General features: G+C 33.9%; 1 pseudogene; it reads right to left on the minus strand.

Annotated features, from left to right (window-relative positions):
• Positions 1 to 1,308: 1,308 nt before the first annotated feature.
• On the minus strand, positions 1,309 to 14,727 carry LOC100684570 (annotated as a pseudogene).
• Positions 14,728 to 18,142: the final 3,415 nt, after the last annotated feature.

Here is an 18,142-nt window from a genome sequence, read left to right on the forward strand (position 1 = left end):
ACCTCCCTCTGGTAACCATAATTTTGTTCTCTATAGTTAAGAGTCTATTTCTTAGTTTGTCTCCTTCTCTCTCTTTTTTCCCTTTGTGCATTTGTTTTGTTTCTTAAATTCCACATATGAGTGAAATCATATAGTATTTGTCTTTCTCTGACTGATTTACTTCACTTAGTACAATACTCTCTAGTTCCATCCATGTCATTACAAATGGGAAGATTCCTTCTTTTTATTGCTGAGTAATATTCATATTATATATATATCTTCTTTATCATTCATCAGTCTATGCACACTTGGGCTGTTTCCATAATTTGGTTATTGTAGATAATGCTGCTATAAACTTCAGGATACGTGTATCACTTTGAATTTGTATTTTGGCATTCATTGGGTATCTAGTAGTGTCACTGCTGGATTGTAGGACAGTTCTATTATTAACTTTTTAAGGTATCGCCATACTGTGTTCCATAGTGGCCACACCACTTCCCATTGCCACCAATAGTGCAAGAGGGTTCCCTGTTCTCCACTTCTTTGCCAACACCTGTTGTTTCTTGTATTGTTGATTTTAGCCATTATAACATGTATGAGGTGCTATCTCATCATAGTTTTGATTTTTATTTCCTTGATTATCAGTGATGTTGAGCATCTTTTCATCTGTCTGTTGGCCATCTGGATGTCTTCTTTGGAAAAAAATAGACATTCATGTCTTCTGCTCATTTTTTACATTAGATTATTTGTTTTGGGGGTGTTGAGTTTTATAAGTTCTTTCTTTTTGTTTCCATGTAAACCTTTTGTTTTAATAAATAAGACATATTCATGGCTTAGGTTTTAAATCACATTTACAGATGAGGAACACTTTTAGGCCCAAATAGGTTAGCGGTGAATCGACTACTGCAGGGAAGAAGGCACGGCCCCCATGCATTTTAAGCCTAAGAGCAGAGACTTCATGTCAGAGAACACCGTACACATCATGTCTAGGCTCAAGAACTGGAAGCAGAGGACTGGAGGTAGAGCGGAGACTTGGTGAAGCTCCTGTGACCACCATCTGATAACCTCATCTTCATGCTACAGAAGCCAATGAAAGTTGTGCTACTTTTAGATAAGCTAAGAAGGAGCTTTCCTGATCATATGAAGTGAAACTTCCTCATATTGTTAACAATTAGGATAAGGGCATTAGCTACACAGAGTATCCACTGACAAATACAGACAATGAGAACGGCGAAGAGGAAGCCACACAGATGTCTCATCTCTTCAAATATCAGAAACTTCCACGCCACAGCAGGAGAGAAGTGGATGAACTCTACCTCTCCTAAAGGTTTAGTCCAAAAGCTTCCTGTTGGCATTTGCACCAAATTAGGCTCCCCGTACTTCTGGCATCATCTGCTGGGCTATGAGGTCCAGCAAGCTTTCTAGAGTATTGGCAACCTTTGTTTTATGATCCCCATTATAGATCTCCACTCCACCAGCTATTTCCTCAGGCAGGTAGGATTCCTGATCAATTTGGACATCAACATCTTTTTTGGTGGCAATTTTGTACATAAGAATCGCTTTTTGCACTGCAGTCTTTACCAGAGGGAAATCCTGTTTCCTACAATGAACAATCATTTGGGGCTCCAAAAATTGGTACAAACCCTGGAGGACCAGTTATCCAGCAGCACTTGGTACCTGGTTGTATCTCTTACCACTTTTCTGAGTCTCTGTTTTGCTTCATTTAGTAGGTCTGTAATAAGGTCATCTATTGCTCTGAGGACTTGACATCTATTGCTCTTGAGCCTTGCTTGATTCATCAAATTAGACATCTGAATTTTCCTCTGCTGCTCAATCTGCTTTTCTTTCTTCTCATAGTATTCCATAATCTTCAGTCTTTGGGTTTGCACAAGAGACCTTTCTCAATGTTGAACTCTTTGCACCTTCGCACCTATTTCCTCTGCTTCCTCATTGGCTTCTTGTTCAATAAAAGCCATCATATGTTTAATCTGCTTCTACTTGACGGCATCAGCTGAGGGCCGTGGAGAAAGCTGTGCTAGGCTGGAAGGCCACTGGCTCAAGCTTAGTCTGGAAGGTGGCAATGGAAGGCTATAAGTTCTTTATATATTTTGGATACTAATCCTTTTTCAGATATGTCATTTGCAAGGATCTTCTCCCATTCTGTAGGTTGCCTTTTAGCTTTGTTTTTTACTTCACTGTACATAAGCTTTTTATTTTGATGAAGTCCTAATAGTTTGTTTTTGCTTTTGTTTTATGCTTTCATGTTAGAGTTGTGATACTCTTTAAACTCTGTCTTCCTAAACATTGAAAATACAACAATTTCCACAGAGTGCATTTACACATGAAAATTGGGACATTACAGTTTTTGTGAGAACTGAAATAGAGTATTTACAAATCATAACCAAGCAACACAAGTAGTTTGCTCCCATCCTGGCTTGAGAAACTTATAAAACCATGAGCATATTTAAATAAACTATTAAGCATAATCCAAGGTGAAATGAGAAAAGACTTAAAAGTACCTAATCAAAAATTATAAACTAAATTTGAATTGAAATGGCACACTTTACTAATGATATAAAGCATTGTGTTAAAAAAAAAAAAAGCATTGTGTTATTTTAACTTCTTTATCCATAGTAATGCAAACTAGGTAGTAAAAGCAAAAATATTCAATTGTATATTTGATTATTTTTAACTGAGGAAATTGGTGGGTGGGTGGTAAAAATTTATACCAGTTGCTACACCACATCAATAAGATATTATGTTAAAAGTTATAAAATTAAACATAGATACTGGAAGTGTAGGAATTATTTTAATTCTTTATTCTTAATTACATTTTCACTATGTGTACTCAAATATCATACTGAGTTGGTTGGCAGTTTAGCTTTATATTATGCGTTTTAAAATGACATCTAGTTTGCACTGAAGTTCCAAGTGGATGAAGAGAAAATGAGAAATAAATGAATGCTCACATTTTTAGGCAATCACGATAATTCTACTTCAATTGTTGCACAAATAACTGAAGTTAAATTCATCCTAAAATTTGGATTGGAGATGTCAAATATCATTTAGAAAATAAATTACACAAAGATCATCTCTCTCTCTCTCTCTGTCTCTCTCTTTCTCTCCCCTTCATCTCTGTCTCATACAGACACATACAAACACCAGAATTTACACAATGGTGATAGAACATGGAGCATAAAGAAACATAGTTTACATTGTACTATCATTTTTTGCGACTTCAGTTTGAAATGTATTTACTGAATACAGTGTATCCCTTTCTGGCATATTTTCAATATTTTCTTATTGAATTAATAGTTTGGGATCCCTGGGTGGCGCAGCGGTTTGGCGCCTGCCTTTGGCCCAGGGCGCGATCCTGGAGACCCGGGATCGAATCCCACATCGGGCTCCCGGTGCATGGAGCCTGCTTCTCCCTCTGCCTGTGTCTCTGCCTCTCTCTCTCTCTCTGTGACTATCATAAATAAATAAAAAAAAAAAATTAAAAAAAAAAAAATAGGGATCCCTGGGTGGCGCAGCGGTTTGGCGCCTGCCTTTGGCCCAGGGCGCGATCCTGGAGACCCGGGATCGAATCCCACGTCAGGCTCCCGGTGCATGGAGCCTGCTTCTCCCTCCTCCTGTGTCTCTGCCTCTTTCTCTCTCTATGTCTATCATGAATAAATAAATAAATCTTTAAAAAAAAAAATAGTTTGATATCTTTCTATCCTATTTAAGAGCATGCAATGCACACTGAGTTCAGTTTCATTCATGTGACTTAGCATTCTCTAATTCTTTTAAACATTAAACATGGAGTAGAAAGCAAATTTCTTCTACATGCAATTCCGTACTACATCCTCCATTTGTCCCAGTTGATTTCTTAGTGGTTTCTATCCAACACAGTCTCAAGCCATAAATTTGGGAATTCTTGTGATTAGAGTACAGTGTGGTATGAGATTATTTAAACCACAGATGCAAATGTTCTACCTTTCCAAGCTATTTGCAGTTGGTGTAAATATTGTAAAATGGTCTAAGTGGCTTTGTAGAAGTCACTGTCTGTAGATAGAGGAGACAGAAAATTAATTATATTTACGGAGACTTCATTAAACTTTATTTCAACTTCTGGTCAAGCAAATCCTCATAAAACGTTAAAGCCTTCATTCTTTTCCTCAATTATCAGGCAAGGTCACAGCATAGAATAAATTATCTGAAAATCTGAGTTTTCTACTCATTTTCTATGCTGAGTTATGGGACTCAGCATAGAAAATGAGTGATAAAGAAGTGATAAAGAAGAAAATCCAGGAATAATTGCCCGTCACCCAGTCACCCAGTCAAATGAAGCCCACTTCCCCTTCCACTACCCCTTGTTTATTTCCCAGAGTTAGGGGTCTCTCATGTTCTGTCACCCTCTCTGATATTTCCCACTCATTTTTTGAGTAGATTCTTAAAATATTTAAGATAATTATCAATTTTTTCTGATGTTTGAAAATACCATGGTGTATAAAATCATAATGTGACAAAGAGTGTTAAACCCAGAATTGAATACAATAACACTGGAAATTATACCATCACTGAACACTTCTTTGTATTTTCTTTGTCCCTAAGGGAAGAAATGAAAACTGCATTCAGATTGCTTTATTTAAATCAAATTAGAATATAATTATAGTTTTGAAACATTGGGTTTGTTGTTAGAGAATCACAGAAAAGTAGTAGGAGAAAATAATAATTAGTTCCTTCAATGCACATAAGATCTTTGTAAAATGAAACAATTATATAAAATTCTGTATGTTCTCTTAAGCAAGCAAAGTCTGAGAAGCCTCCAATGCTGAATACATAAAAAACAATGGATGTTGCAATTTCTATCATTGTATAGATTTAGTTTCTAAAAAAAAAAAAAAAAAAAAAAAAAAAAGATTTAGTTTCTGAGGCTTGTTACATTACTCATTACAAAACAAGTCAAGCAGCATATCCTTTACTGATTCTTTGTGAGCAAGAATATACAAATTAAATATCCAATAAAATAAATAGTAACTATTCACATTTATGCACCTGTATTTAAGAGTGATCTTTGAAGATATGATTGAAGGTAAAAGTTAGGTCATTTCACACTGAATTTGTGTGTTTTCAACCAGTGCTTATTGTAATTTTCATTTTTCTATCTAAATCAAAGTAATCTAAATCTTTGGTAAATGATTGCAGAATTTGATGCATATGTGATATTTTAGAATAACTATTTTATATGCATATTTGTGGAATTGAGGCATCAGTGTAGATTTGGGAATACAGGCACACACATATATACATATACACACATGTGTTTTGCCCTGGCTTTGTCTCTTGAGAGAACCTAAAAGCAGCAATTGTCCAAAAGCTTTGAGTCTACCTACTGCTTACATCTTAGCTTCTATATGCCATTTTCCACAAACAGGACAGTGAGGATGTGCTATATATAAATATATATATATATATATATATATATATATATATACACATATACATATACATATATATATATATAGAGAGAGAGAGAGAGAGAGAGAGAGAGAAATATATTGAAATGACACAGAAGCTAGCACTAGCCAAAATGAAGATGATTTGAGTTTTAAGATAAATGATTGAGGCAACAAATTGTAACCCATTGAATAAAATAAAAAGCAATGTGTCCATGAAGATATAAATATGTGGAAACTTTTGTAAAGAAAAACACATTTATGTAGTTTCAAACTATTTCTATATAAAAATAATTATTTTAGAAAGAAAAAAAATAGTGATTTTACAATGAAAAGTCCTAGCAGACATTACTATGCTCCAGTGATCTAAATGAACATCAAAAGCAATGGAACAATTTGAAATTGTATGCTACCTGGTAGAATGTATTCAGAAGAATTCAACGTCACTTGTAGGATATTCATGCAAGGATGCATAACCCGAAACTACCTATAAAGAAGTACTACTTAAGGTATCATCTGTAAGAAAAGAATTGAGACATAGAATAACTAATTGTGTAAGTCATGAGAATCAAGATAAAGTTAAGGAACTCATGAAGGATTGACTTTGTTTTCAAGATATTATCATTACAACTGTCAAACTAGACAGAAATTTGTAGATTATATAGTAATAATCTGTTAATGCTATTTTTTGTCTTTGATGATTATGTCGTGTAGATGATTATATTATACAGGCAATTGTCCTTTCAGACAGAAAAGTTATAGTAATTTATTTGAGGCATCAGATCTGCAACTAATTTTCAAATGTTTAGGAAAAAACAGTCCTTTGTACTGCAATTCTAAGTTTTTGTAGTTTGTATCTATTTAAGAAGTACCACTATTTTATCTTTAAATCATTTGTCAGCTTTTGAAGCTCTATGATTTTGAAGTCTTAGTGTTACTAAGCTATGAAAGGCAGATGGGTCAACCTCCACTTGTCTTTCAGAAAATGATATCCACCAAATAATCAAAAGCCATGGAGAGTCATGTGCAAGGAATGGGATAAACCAAAAGTAGATTGTAGCTTATGGACATTGTAAAGTTCTTTTGAACAACACCAAATTGGATTAAGTTGATCAGCCATTCATTCTATTTCACAGAGTAAAAAGAGAACTCTCTTTTTGGAAGATAAGATCATCTAGATCCTTAGCAATTCTTTTACACACTATTTCCAGAATAAACATGAGTCAAGAAAATATGACTAAAGAGCTAGAAAAAAAAAAAAAGACAAAAGAAGCATTTATAGAGATGATCTAGTTACTGAAGTTAGCAGATAAGGCTAATACATATGATTAATTTGCAAACAAAATAAGAAATGAACAAATAAGTGGAAGAATGATAGATTTCAGCAGATAAATAGAATCTACATCTACATAAGAGAATTAATAGTAAAACATGTCATTTAAAAATAGATTAGGCCTTGCAGGTTAAAAATGATCAAATTGGAGGACAGATCACTGGAAGATTATCAAAGTGAAAAAACTGAGAAGAATATATATTAAAAATAAAATTTTAGAGTATAAAAAACATCCAAAATCCTGAAAATTTTACAGTGGGTATAATAGATTTCCAGAAGGAGAAAACAGAGAAAATGAGAAAGAAGCACTATTTAAAGAGATAATGACCAACAGTATCCAAAACGAGTAAGAGCAACAATCTGCAAAATCAAGAACTTTGTGAAACTCAAGTATGTTAAATTTTCCCATGTGAAAATTTCTACTTTCATGGTATTTGCACTTATGTATTTAAAAAGTCTGAAAAATAGGAGTTCCTTCACAAACACGAGGTCCGTTTAGAAAAATAAACCAACATAATTAAATTTTACTAAAAATGTATGAAAGTTAAATTTTAAACATTGTTCAACAAAAGCCAAATAATCATTCCTAAACTTTTAAGTTGTTTATTCAATGTATTTACACAAATCCTTGTTTAAAAAAAAATTCAACAAGATGGGATGCCTGGGTGGCTCAGTGGTTGGGTATCTGTCTTTCACTCAGGGCATGATCCCAGAGTTCCGGGATCGAGTCCCACTTCGGGCTCCCTCCATGGAGCCTGCTTCTCCCTTTGCCTATGTCTCTGCCTCTCTCTCTGTATCTCTCATGAATAAATAAATAAAATTAAAAAAAAATTCAACAAAATGTCATTAGTTACATTTAATGTACATAATATATTCTCTGCGATATCATGGCAAAACATTGTTTTATTTTAAAGATTAAATAAATTATGTGATATTAATTGAATTTTATAAGAAGAAAGTTTAAGATTCTATATATTTATAGAAGAAGATTTATATATTTATAAAGATTTATATATTTATACATATTTATATGTATAAAGATTTATATATTTATACATATTAATATTTGAAGCTAAAATGTTTATCACATTTAGTATATATCGTAGCTCTAAAATTGGTTTAAATTTTAAAAATAATATCAGTTTATGTTTAATAATATTTAAATATGAAATTTTCTTCATTCTTAATAATAAACATAATGGGTCAAGGGAAAGATGGTAATTGCTGAAAGCTATTTGACACCATTTGGCACTTAAATTCTGGGTGGGTTAAATGTTAAAATGCTAGGTACCCAGAGTACCAAGAATAGACTTCTCAGTTATTACTTTCTGCTCTGAAATTTATTGGAGTCTTTAATAGACACATATTTGAAAGAAAGTTGCTTAGTATAAGAAAACCAATATTAAGTTTTCTAAAAGAGAGTTTCCCACTTTGGGGGGATGGACAATCTTTATTGTGGGACCATCTGTGCATTGCAAGATGTTTGGCAGCATCCCTGACCTCTCCTATTTATATCTTAGTCTCACTTGTCCGCAGACCTAATTGTGACAATCAAAAACATCCCCAAATATGACATAGCCAAATGTCCCTTGAAGAAAAAAAATCATGCCAGATTTGAAAGCTGCTGTTCCAAAATAAGAAATTTTCTAAAAATAAAGGTGTTGGTATGCCCTAAAGATCTCCTGATAGGCACATAGTTCTCACAGATTTGGGCCCTTTTATTATTAACTACTTGCTTACGCAGTTATCTAGTATTTAAATATTATTTGTGAGACTTAATCTACTGAGGTACACAACCACATCCAAACCAAGACTCTAATTTCCTTGCTAATTTGTAACTGTGGCTAGTGAGGTATGCCTCTGTTTCGTAAGCAATGTTTGACTTTAATGTTGAATAAGATATTGCAGCCTTCATAGAATGAAAGAAGTAATGATTTACAAACAGCTATTTATAAAATGGCATTATAGACTTTCAACAGAAAAGATGTTGCAAAGTTATTGCTATCTTTCTCATTTTTTAATATTTTTTCTGTTGCCTTCTTCAAAATATTATAAAGAGAAAATGAATTCCAGAATAAATTACTTGTATTTTTAACTAAGTTATTTGGATTAAATTTACGTATTACCAATTATGTTTTAAGGTTTTATGCTAGGTATTTGATATGCAGAAGTGAATATCTATATACTATGTACTGGTCTATTACTTGTTCCCACATACAAAGAGTATACCGGTTTGTGGTTTTTTTGTTTTTTTTTTTAATGTAGCTCTTGACAAAAAGTAGAGTTTTTATTTTTGCAGGGGAATGAAATTGTAAAATCACTAAATAGTACCTTAAAGTGTGGTTATTTATATATTTATAAGAAAGGGTACTAGAAAATCTAATGAGCTAACAATATACTTCCTTTTGTAAAAATTTGAGAACTCTCAGAACCCTAGCAAGGATAAACAATGGCTTTCATACAAGCAAATTTGAATTTTTAGATTGCAACACAAAATTTTAAGATGTACCTTTTATAACTAAAAAAATATGACATCAAAATTGCTTTACATATAATGTGATAAATAAGATTGCACATATGGCTACACTTAGAAAAAGTAAGGTTTTCCATATTTTCCTCTTTGTTTTTAGTTCAATGCCTTCATATGATTACATACACATTGTAACAGTTATGAATGTAGATATGTGCTCTTCAGAAATATTTGTTATACTGAATGAGAAACAGCTATATAGCCTACAACTTTTAAACTATATTTTCTGCAAGGGGAACAATATCTCATAGAACAGGATTTGGCTAACTTTTTTGGGGGGGCGGTGGGGACTTTTTTGTAAAGGGCCAAGTATGGTTTATTTTAGGCTTTGCTAGCCACACATCTCTGTTTCAACTACTCAATTCTGTCATTTTAGCAGAAAATCAGCCATGGACTAGACATAAGCAAACAAGTGTGGCTCTGTTTTCAATACAAATATATAAAAACAAGCAGTAGGCAGGATTTGTCCACAGATCGTCCTTTGTCTATCCCTGTAACAATTATTGTGCGTACTTAACCTATACACATTTTTGCTGTTAATAGGGAGATGTTCCCCTTTCCTGGTGGATGGGTTAAATCATTTCCTCCATCTTATGTAATATGAAATATATGCTCCAATTAATAAATTAAATAGTGTTATCATGTCTTTTAGAATGCAGCCAATATTGTCATTAGGGAACTCTCTCTTTTTTAGTGAATTTTTTCAATTTTAACACAGTAAAACTACATAAATATGAAAACATTTTCTTTTATAAAAATATTATTTGTTATAGAAATGTGTACTTATTACTACCAATTATAGCTCAAAGGATAATTAGAAAATACTATAGATACAAATGGCATTAAAAAATTAGAGTCAGCCAAGGAGACTCTAAGTTACTGAACCTTTGATACATGTTGCTAACCTAGGAATATGGAATTGAAGATAAGTTTGCTAAGGGGGAAAGGTCTTTTGGCACCAAAACTTACGGCTGCTTCAGAGCTTGCCTGGGCATAAAGAACTATATTTTCATAATATACTTCAGAAAAGAGAGAGAGACAATATTATTACCAGGTAAAGAAACAGAAATTTTTAAATATTTTCTTATTTTTAGTGACAATAGAGAAACACTCACAAGAATCTTATTTATGGTTTTACATATTACATTTTTCTCCACCTTTCTATCAACTTGAAATGCAGATGTTGATTTGTTTTTGGCTTTTTCTAATCCTTTCAGAAACAATTTAAAAATTATCTGTTTATTTCTGGCTTGGACATACTTCTTATTGAAAATACACTTTTTATGTTAACAGAGCGAATCAATGATAATTCTACTAAAATTTCAATGGCTACGGTGATAAGTTCTTTTTTGGTTTCTCTGCTCACACTGAGTACCACCTACTTCCCAACCTTGGTATCCCATGCAATTTACCTTTCTTCTTTTCTTTATAACTTTTGGTTTTAGCACTATGAAAGATATCTACTCTGAAAATGTTATGAAATTTTTCAAATGTCTTCTGGGTTTTTGTTCCCTGAAACACCATTATATTAAAAGGTTAACAAATAGAAGAGATTAGAATTCGTTTTTTTTTTTTTTTTTTAAGATTTTATTTATTTATTCATGACAGAGAGAGAGAGAGAGAGAGAGAGAGAAGCAGGCTCCATGCAGGGAGCCTGACGTGGGACTCGATCCTGGATCTCCAGGATCACACCCCCAGCTGAAGGTGGCGCTAAACCGCTGGGCCACCTGCGCTGCCAGAGATTAGAATTCATTCACATTCTCAACCTTCCTATCCCAAATAGGAAGGTGAACACCTACTTTTAACATAAAACTCTATACTCTGAACTATTACTTAAAAAGCTCAGTGTTTACAGTATACAATAATTTTTCATGTCATTTTTTCATGGTATTTATATAGAGTACACTTTTTTATTTATTTTTTTATAAATGTATTTTTTATTGGTGTTCAATTTGTCAACATATAGAATAACACCCAGTGCTCATCCCATCAAGTGCCCACATCAGTGCCCATCACCCAGGGCCCCCCCCCCCACCTCACCTTCCACCACCCTAGAGCACACTTTTCTTTAACCTTTTCCATCATGTGTTGAAATTACTTATGATTTTTGGCCTCAATTTTATCCTAATTATTCTCTCTTCATAATAAACTCTCTATTGTCAAATTCAACAACAAATGTCTTATCATACTACCATTAGTGACTGAAACTCATCAAGCTATATATGCAGTATACATGTGTTTTGCATAGACACATTATACTTCAATAAAGTTTTAAAAACTCATCATGACCGTAGTTTAGGCCTACCAGAAAAATATCCCCTAGAATAGAGAAAGAATTAACACCATTCACCTTAAAGGCTGTACAGTTGTCCAAGTTAAACCATTTTATAAATGCCATGCATGGGTTACAGAGTCATATCTCATCATTTATCATTGATGACTCTGCAGATATCAGTTTATATTTAATTATTATCACTCACAAAATTGAAAACATATCAAGGGCATTGCTGCTTATTTTGCAGAGTTGAACTATTTATCTTAGCATTTAAGTTTGAGAGATTTTGTAGCTGACATGTAAAGATCATTTCATGCAGTCTAAAGAGAAGCCTTGAATGGATTAGGATTTTTTGGCTGAATGATAGAAAGGGGATTATTAGAATTTTTCAAAATTAGAGACAGATCCCAGGTAAATACAATGTACTTGATGTTGGCAGAGGCCTCTTACCAATTAGAACAGCTAAAAACATGAGGTGACTGCCACATGAACTATTTTATTGCAACATAAATAATTGTACATAATAAAAAAGAAATATTACCAAAGTCTGTCACCTTCATCCCCAGTGACACTGCCCCAAGGCAACACATTTCACCATTCTGTTTATTGGTTCATCTGTTGATTCTATGTCACATTATATTATATATATTAACTCCATTTCTTGATTTGTCAATTTACTTTCAATTAACTCCCTACTGTGAAAAAAAAGGAATAAATAAACCCTTTCTCCACTTCTTAAATATCTCTGCAGGGTTATTCTTCATTTCTTCTATTGATTACTTTCATATTTTACATAAAATATTTATGGCCCTTTCTCTTAACTGCAAGCAGTTTATTTTGGCTTCTATTTAAGTTGGATAAAGAAATATGTACTATTAAACTTTTGTCAGTATCGAATATCCTTTTTTACTTTTCAAATTCCAGCTTTTCTACTTTGCTAATTCTTCTAGTTTTTGTTTTTTTTTAATTTAGGTTGGCAAGGTGTATACCTGTTATATAAAAGTGTTAACATGCTGGTCTCATGCTGTGTTTATGGGTTAAGTGTAGACATTAAAAACAAGGAGAGGATAAAATTATGAACACCCTCTGTATTACTAAAACAACTACTGTGATTAAACCTATACAGAAGTAGACATAGTAAAACCCCCTGTGCTCTTTGATGCAAATAGGAATAATTTCCAAATGTCAAGGACAGATCCTCATCCACCATTGTTACATTCCATATATTGTTTAAAATAATCCATATTTTATTTTGCTTTATGATGGCACCATGATTCTTGAACAGTTTTACCTGAAATTTCTTTTTTTTTAATTTATTTTTTATTGGTGTACAATTTACTAACATACAGAATAACCCCCAGTGCCCGTCACCCATTCACTCCCACCCCCCGCCCTCCTCCCCTTCTACCACCCCTAGTTCGTTTCCCAGAGTTAGCAGTCTTTACGTTCTGTCTCCCTTTCTGATATTTCCCACACATTTCTTCTCCCTTCCCTTATATTCCCTTTCACTATTATTTATATTCCCCAAATGAATGAGAACATATAATGTTTGTCCTTCTCCGACTGACTTACTTCACTCAGCATAATACCCTCCAGTTCCATCCACGTTGAAGCAAATGGTGGGTATTTGTCGTTTCTAATGGCTGAGGAATATTCCATTGTATACATAAACCACATCTTCTTTATCCATTCATCTTTCGATGGACACCGAGGCTCCTTCCACAGTTTGGCTATCGTGGGCATTGCTGCTATAAACATCGGGGTGCAGGTGTCCCGGCGTTTCATTGCATTTGTATCTTTGGGGTAAATCCCCAACAGTGCAATTGCTGGGTCGTAGGGCAGGTCTATTTTTAACTGTTTGAGGAACCTCCACACAGTTTTCCAGAGTGGCTGCACCAGTTCACATTCCCACCAACAGTGTAAGAGGGTTCCCTTTTCTCCGCATCCTCTCCAACATTTGTGGTTTCCTGCCTTGTTAATTTGCCCCATTCTCACTGGTGTGAGGTGGTATTTCATTGTGGTTTTGATTTGTATTTCCCTGATGGCAAGTGATGCGGAGCATTTTCTCATGTGCATGTTGGCCATGTCTATGTCTTCCTCTGTGAGATTTCTCTTCATGTCTTTTGCCCATTTCATGATTGGATTGTTTGTTTCTTTGGTGTTGAGTTTAATAAGTTCTTTATAGATCTTGGAAACTAGCCCTTTATCTGATATGTCATTTGCAAATATCTTCTCCCATTCTGTAGGTTGTCTTTTAGTTTTGTTGACTGTATCCTTTGCTGTGCCTGAAATTTCTAATTGTTTTTTTGTTGTTGTTGTTGTTGAAAGAAGAATCACATGTCATTGCCATATTTCTAATATCCAATTTCTCAACAATATCCTAGGTTTGATGAAATTTGGTTGCTGTACCAATGATCAAAACAACTGTCATTTTTTGTTAAAAAGCAGAAACTTATTTCTGTTAACTAATAATCTGCTCTTTTAAAAAACAAAGCTGGTATGTCATCTTCATGTTTTAGGCTATTTTTATCTTGATTCTCTTCCAATCTCATCATTAGGTTTGCATCTTGCAGTCTAAAAGATCTGTACCAGCTACTAGCATGTTCCAGCCAGTGGGAGGGGAAAAGTGAGGAAGAGGAGATTATGAGCCTTGCCTTTCAACTATAGCACCAAGAAATTGCATATGTAATGTACTTTAGTAATTCAGGGCTAATCTGTGCAAGATGCTATAGCTCTTCTCATCTGTAAAATTCAAATAGTGATAATACATACTTCCTATGGATGTGGTCATTATCCAATGAGCTACCATTTATAAAGCACTTGGAATAATACCTGACAGAGTAAAATAATAAGCACAGTAAAATTATTTACTACTATTATTGCTTCTTTTGTTACTTATTGACCAGAAACTAATTATATGGCCAGAGTTTGTTGCAGGGAAGCTAATATAATTTTTTCCTTCACTATCATGTGCTGAGGTAAAACTTTTATTGTTATAAGAGAAAAAGAGAAGACATTAGAAGGGACAATAGTAAGGTCTGTGATATGTTCCATTAATTAAAAATAACAACTTACCTATTCTTTTCTTGATGTTTTTCTCTAGACTTGGAATGCCTTGTTCTGATGTAGAGTCATTCCTCCTAAGGCCTTCCTTTCCTGATACTACCATATTCTATCACTTTGTGTAATCTTATTTCTTGGATTTGTTTTCCCTTTGGTAGACTATATTCTTTTCTTTCTCTCAACCTCTTTGTGTCAGAAAGAACAAATAACACGTGGTCTTAGTCCATTCAATTTGCTCTAACAAAAATGCTATAGATTGGGTAACTTACAAACAATAGAGATTTATTTCTCACATCTTTGGAAGCTGAGAAGTCCCAAGATCAATGTGCCAGCATGGTAGCATTTTCGTGAGAACCCTCTTCCTAGTTTATAGCTGGTATCTTCCCACACTGTCCCCAAATGGTGGAAGGGACAGGGATCTCTATGGGGTCTCTTTTATAAAGGCACTAATCCCATCATGAGGGCTCCACACTTTTGACCTTATCACCTCCCTAACGGCCCACCCCCTGATACCTGCATATGTGGGGGTTACAATTTTAATATGAATTTGAGGGGACACAAACATTCACACCATAGCATATACCAAATTTTAATTGCTTATATCTAAAAATGCCTTACTTCCGTTCTCAAGTCTTAAGTAATTGCCTTGTAGAATACTAACTTTAGTTCAATAACATGTTTTCATCAAAAATTTTAAAGATTTCATTCCATTGCTTTCTAAAAGCTAGTCTTTTTTTTTTTTAATTTTATTTATTTATTCATGATAGTCTCACACACAGAGAGAGACAGAGACACAGGCAGAGGGAGAAGCAGGCTCCATGCAGGGAGCCCAATGTGGGATTCGATCCGGGGTCTCCAGGGTCGCGCCCTGGGCCAAAGGCAGGCGCCAAACCGCTGCGCCATCCAGAGATCCCCCTAAAAGCTAGTCTTAATGGTGAAAAAGAAGTCTAATAGAATACTTGAGCTTTATCTTTTACAGATAAACTATTATTTTTTAAAAAAACATTTTATGTCTGATGTTCTAAATTTTCAGAAAAAATGTATTTAAATATCTATCTTTTTTTATGATTCATGCTGTTTAGAACTCAGTGAGATCTTTCAGTCTGAAAATTTGTACTTTTTTTTTTTCCACTCAGGGATTTTTTTTTACTGTTTCTTTGATTATTTCTTTCATTTTTCTTTGTTGTCTTTTTCTGGATCATCTATTAGAAAATTTATTAACTTCAGAGGTATTCGTCCCTGTACACTTTATTTTGAAATTTTTTTTTCAAGCATTCTCAATTTTTTTTTTCTTTGCCTTTACTTTACATGGTGAGAAATTTCCTAGGGTTCTTCTTCCAGACTTTCAAGCAGATATTTTACTGTCACAATCCTACCTTAAATTCCAAAATTGCTGCCACGGTCTCTGATTATCCTTTCCTCAGAGTAAAGTGTTCTCTAGATGCTCTCTTCATGAGTCTGTCTAAAATACTAATTAAAACTATCTAACTTTTATCTGTTTCCTGGATTATTTTAGGTATCTCTAAAATTACTTTAGCGTTGCTAACTTTCCTCATATGCATGAATTCCTTATATCTTTCATATTTAAAAATGAAAACCTGCTTTTTGGCTTAAATTTGATGGCTTGTTTAATTACATGTGCTTGGTTGGATCACTCTTTCACATAAAATTCTGTTACACATTTGGCCCCTTCCCTGAAGATACAACTTGACTTTTACTTCTGTGAGACATGCCAGCTGACTGGTTTCACTTTAGGTTATATGGGCCCAGAATAGAGCCTCATGCTCTCTCCACTTCCCATTTGTGTTCCCCGAAGAAATATAACTTAATTCTAAAGTGCCCATACACACACTAGGTGTTCAGTGGCACCCAAGTTCATTACCTGCTTGAACATGTAGGCCAGTGTCATTGCTGCCATTCTTTCTGTCATTACTTAGAAATGTAACCTATTTCTACTTATTAGATTTGCTGACTCCAAGATTGCAGTGTTTCCAGGTTTCAACATGGAAGAAATAATTCCACCTCCATGGACTTCTCTAATTCCTGGTTTCTGTTGTGGTTAACGATGCTATTGGCATATCATTCCGTATGAAATCAAATGCCTTAGACTTTTCAGAAAAGAATCAAAGTCCCTGGTCCATTGTATCCTACTTCTCACAAAAGTCTACAAATTGCTTTTGACTATTTTTGTGTACTTTGGATTTTAGAGAGGGGAAGAAATAAATGCATTTCATTGGGTTTCCATGTCAAACTTGAAGAGACTATTTGAAAGCTATGGAGATTTCCAATAATGGCCTTGAAACACAAAGAACATTTTTCAGTATTATAATGTGAATGCAGTCAATGGCACTGGAAGCAAATGCTCCAAACCATCTTTGAAACACAGTAGCAGGGATCCCTGGGTGGCGCAGCGGTTTGGCGCCTGCCTTTGGCCCAGGGCGCGATCCTGGAGACCCGGGATCGAATCCCACATCAGGCTCCCGGTGCATGGAGCCTGCTTCTCCCTCTGCCTGTGTCTCTGCCTCTCTCTCTCTCTCTCTCTGTGACTATCATAAATAAATAAAAAAAAAAAAAATTAAAAAAAAAAATGAAACACAGTAGCATAAAATCCTCCTAAGGGAAAAAAAATTATCTAATGAGAAATATTGTCAAAAATACTTATATTGTTTAACTAAGCAAAATATAAAGTTTGTTAAATCTTCGGGGGAGAATGGAATTAAATGCTAAGTCATTTATTTGGTTCAAGAGATTGCATAATTTACTTGAAGTAGATAGATATGAGTCTTCCAAGTTCTCAAGAGCTTAAAGCTCTCAAATAAATCACGTGTACCTAGTGGGTAATGACAAAGATTGCTATGAAAAGCATCATATCAATCACATATACCCAGTGGGTGATAGCATACACAGCTATGAAAAGAATAAAGTTGAATAAACTACAGAGTTTGAAAAACATAAGATTTTCCCATGAATAGCTTTTTTACTTAAACTCTAAATTTATGTTTTTCATCTAGAAAAAAAAAGAATAAAAATTTTCCCTTTGAAGGACTTTTAAAAGGATTATAAGGAATGCTACATCTAGTTGATATTTTACTTAATAGATACTCAGTAATGTTGAAAACAAAAAAATGATATTAAAAATGTGAATTAGAATTATCTAAATTTTCTCTGTTCCCTGAATGATCTCTAATCCCTCAAAAATCAGCTACTTATCTTGTTATTTGTGGATTTATATTATACACAGACTAGTGACTATATATTAGTCCAGAATCGTAACTTCTCAGCAATGTGGAAATCCTGATTTTAAAAAATGGAACAGTAAAGAGAAAACAAATGAGCACAAAGATATGAACAGTTCTCCTGTTAAAGTATCCCTACTGTGTGGTATCTGACCCTCAATAATACTCTGATTAAGTCTACCTTTTCACTAAGAGGTGTACCCATCTACAAAAGGTACATCTTTCTAACATCTATGACTATTCAACATATTTCAATTACTTTATAAAGTGTTTTGTATTTTATCA

This window comes from Canis lupus, chromosome 31, assembly GCF_011100685.1.
Source record: "Canis lupus familiaris isolate Mischka breed German Shepherd chromosome 31, alternate assembly UU_Cfam_GSD_1.0, whole genome shotgun sequence".
Taxonomy (NCBI): domain Eukaryota; kingdom Metazoa; phylum Chordata; class Mammalia; order Carnivora; family Canidae; genus Canis; species Canis lupus.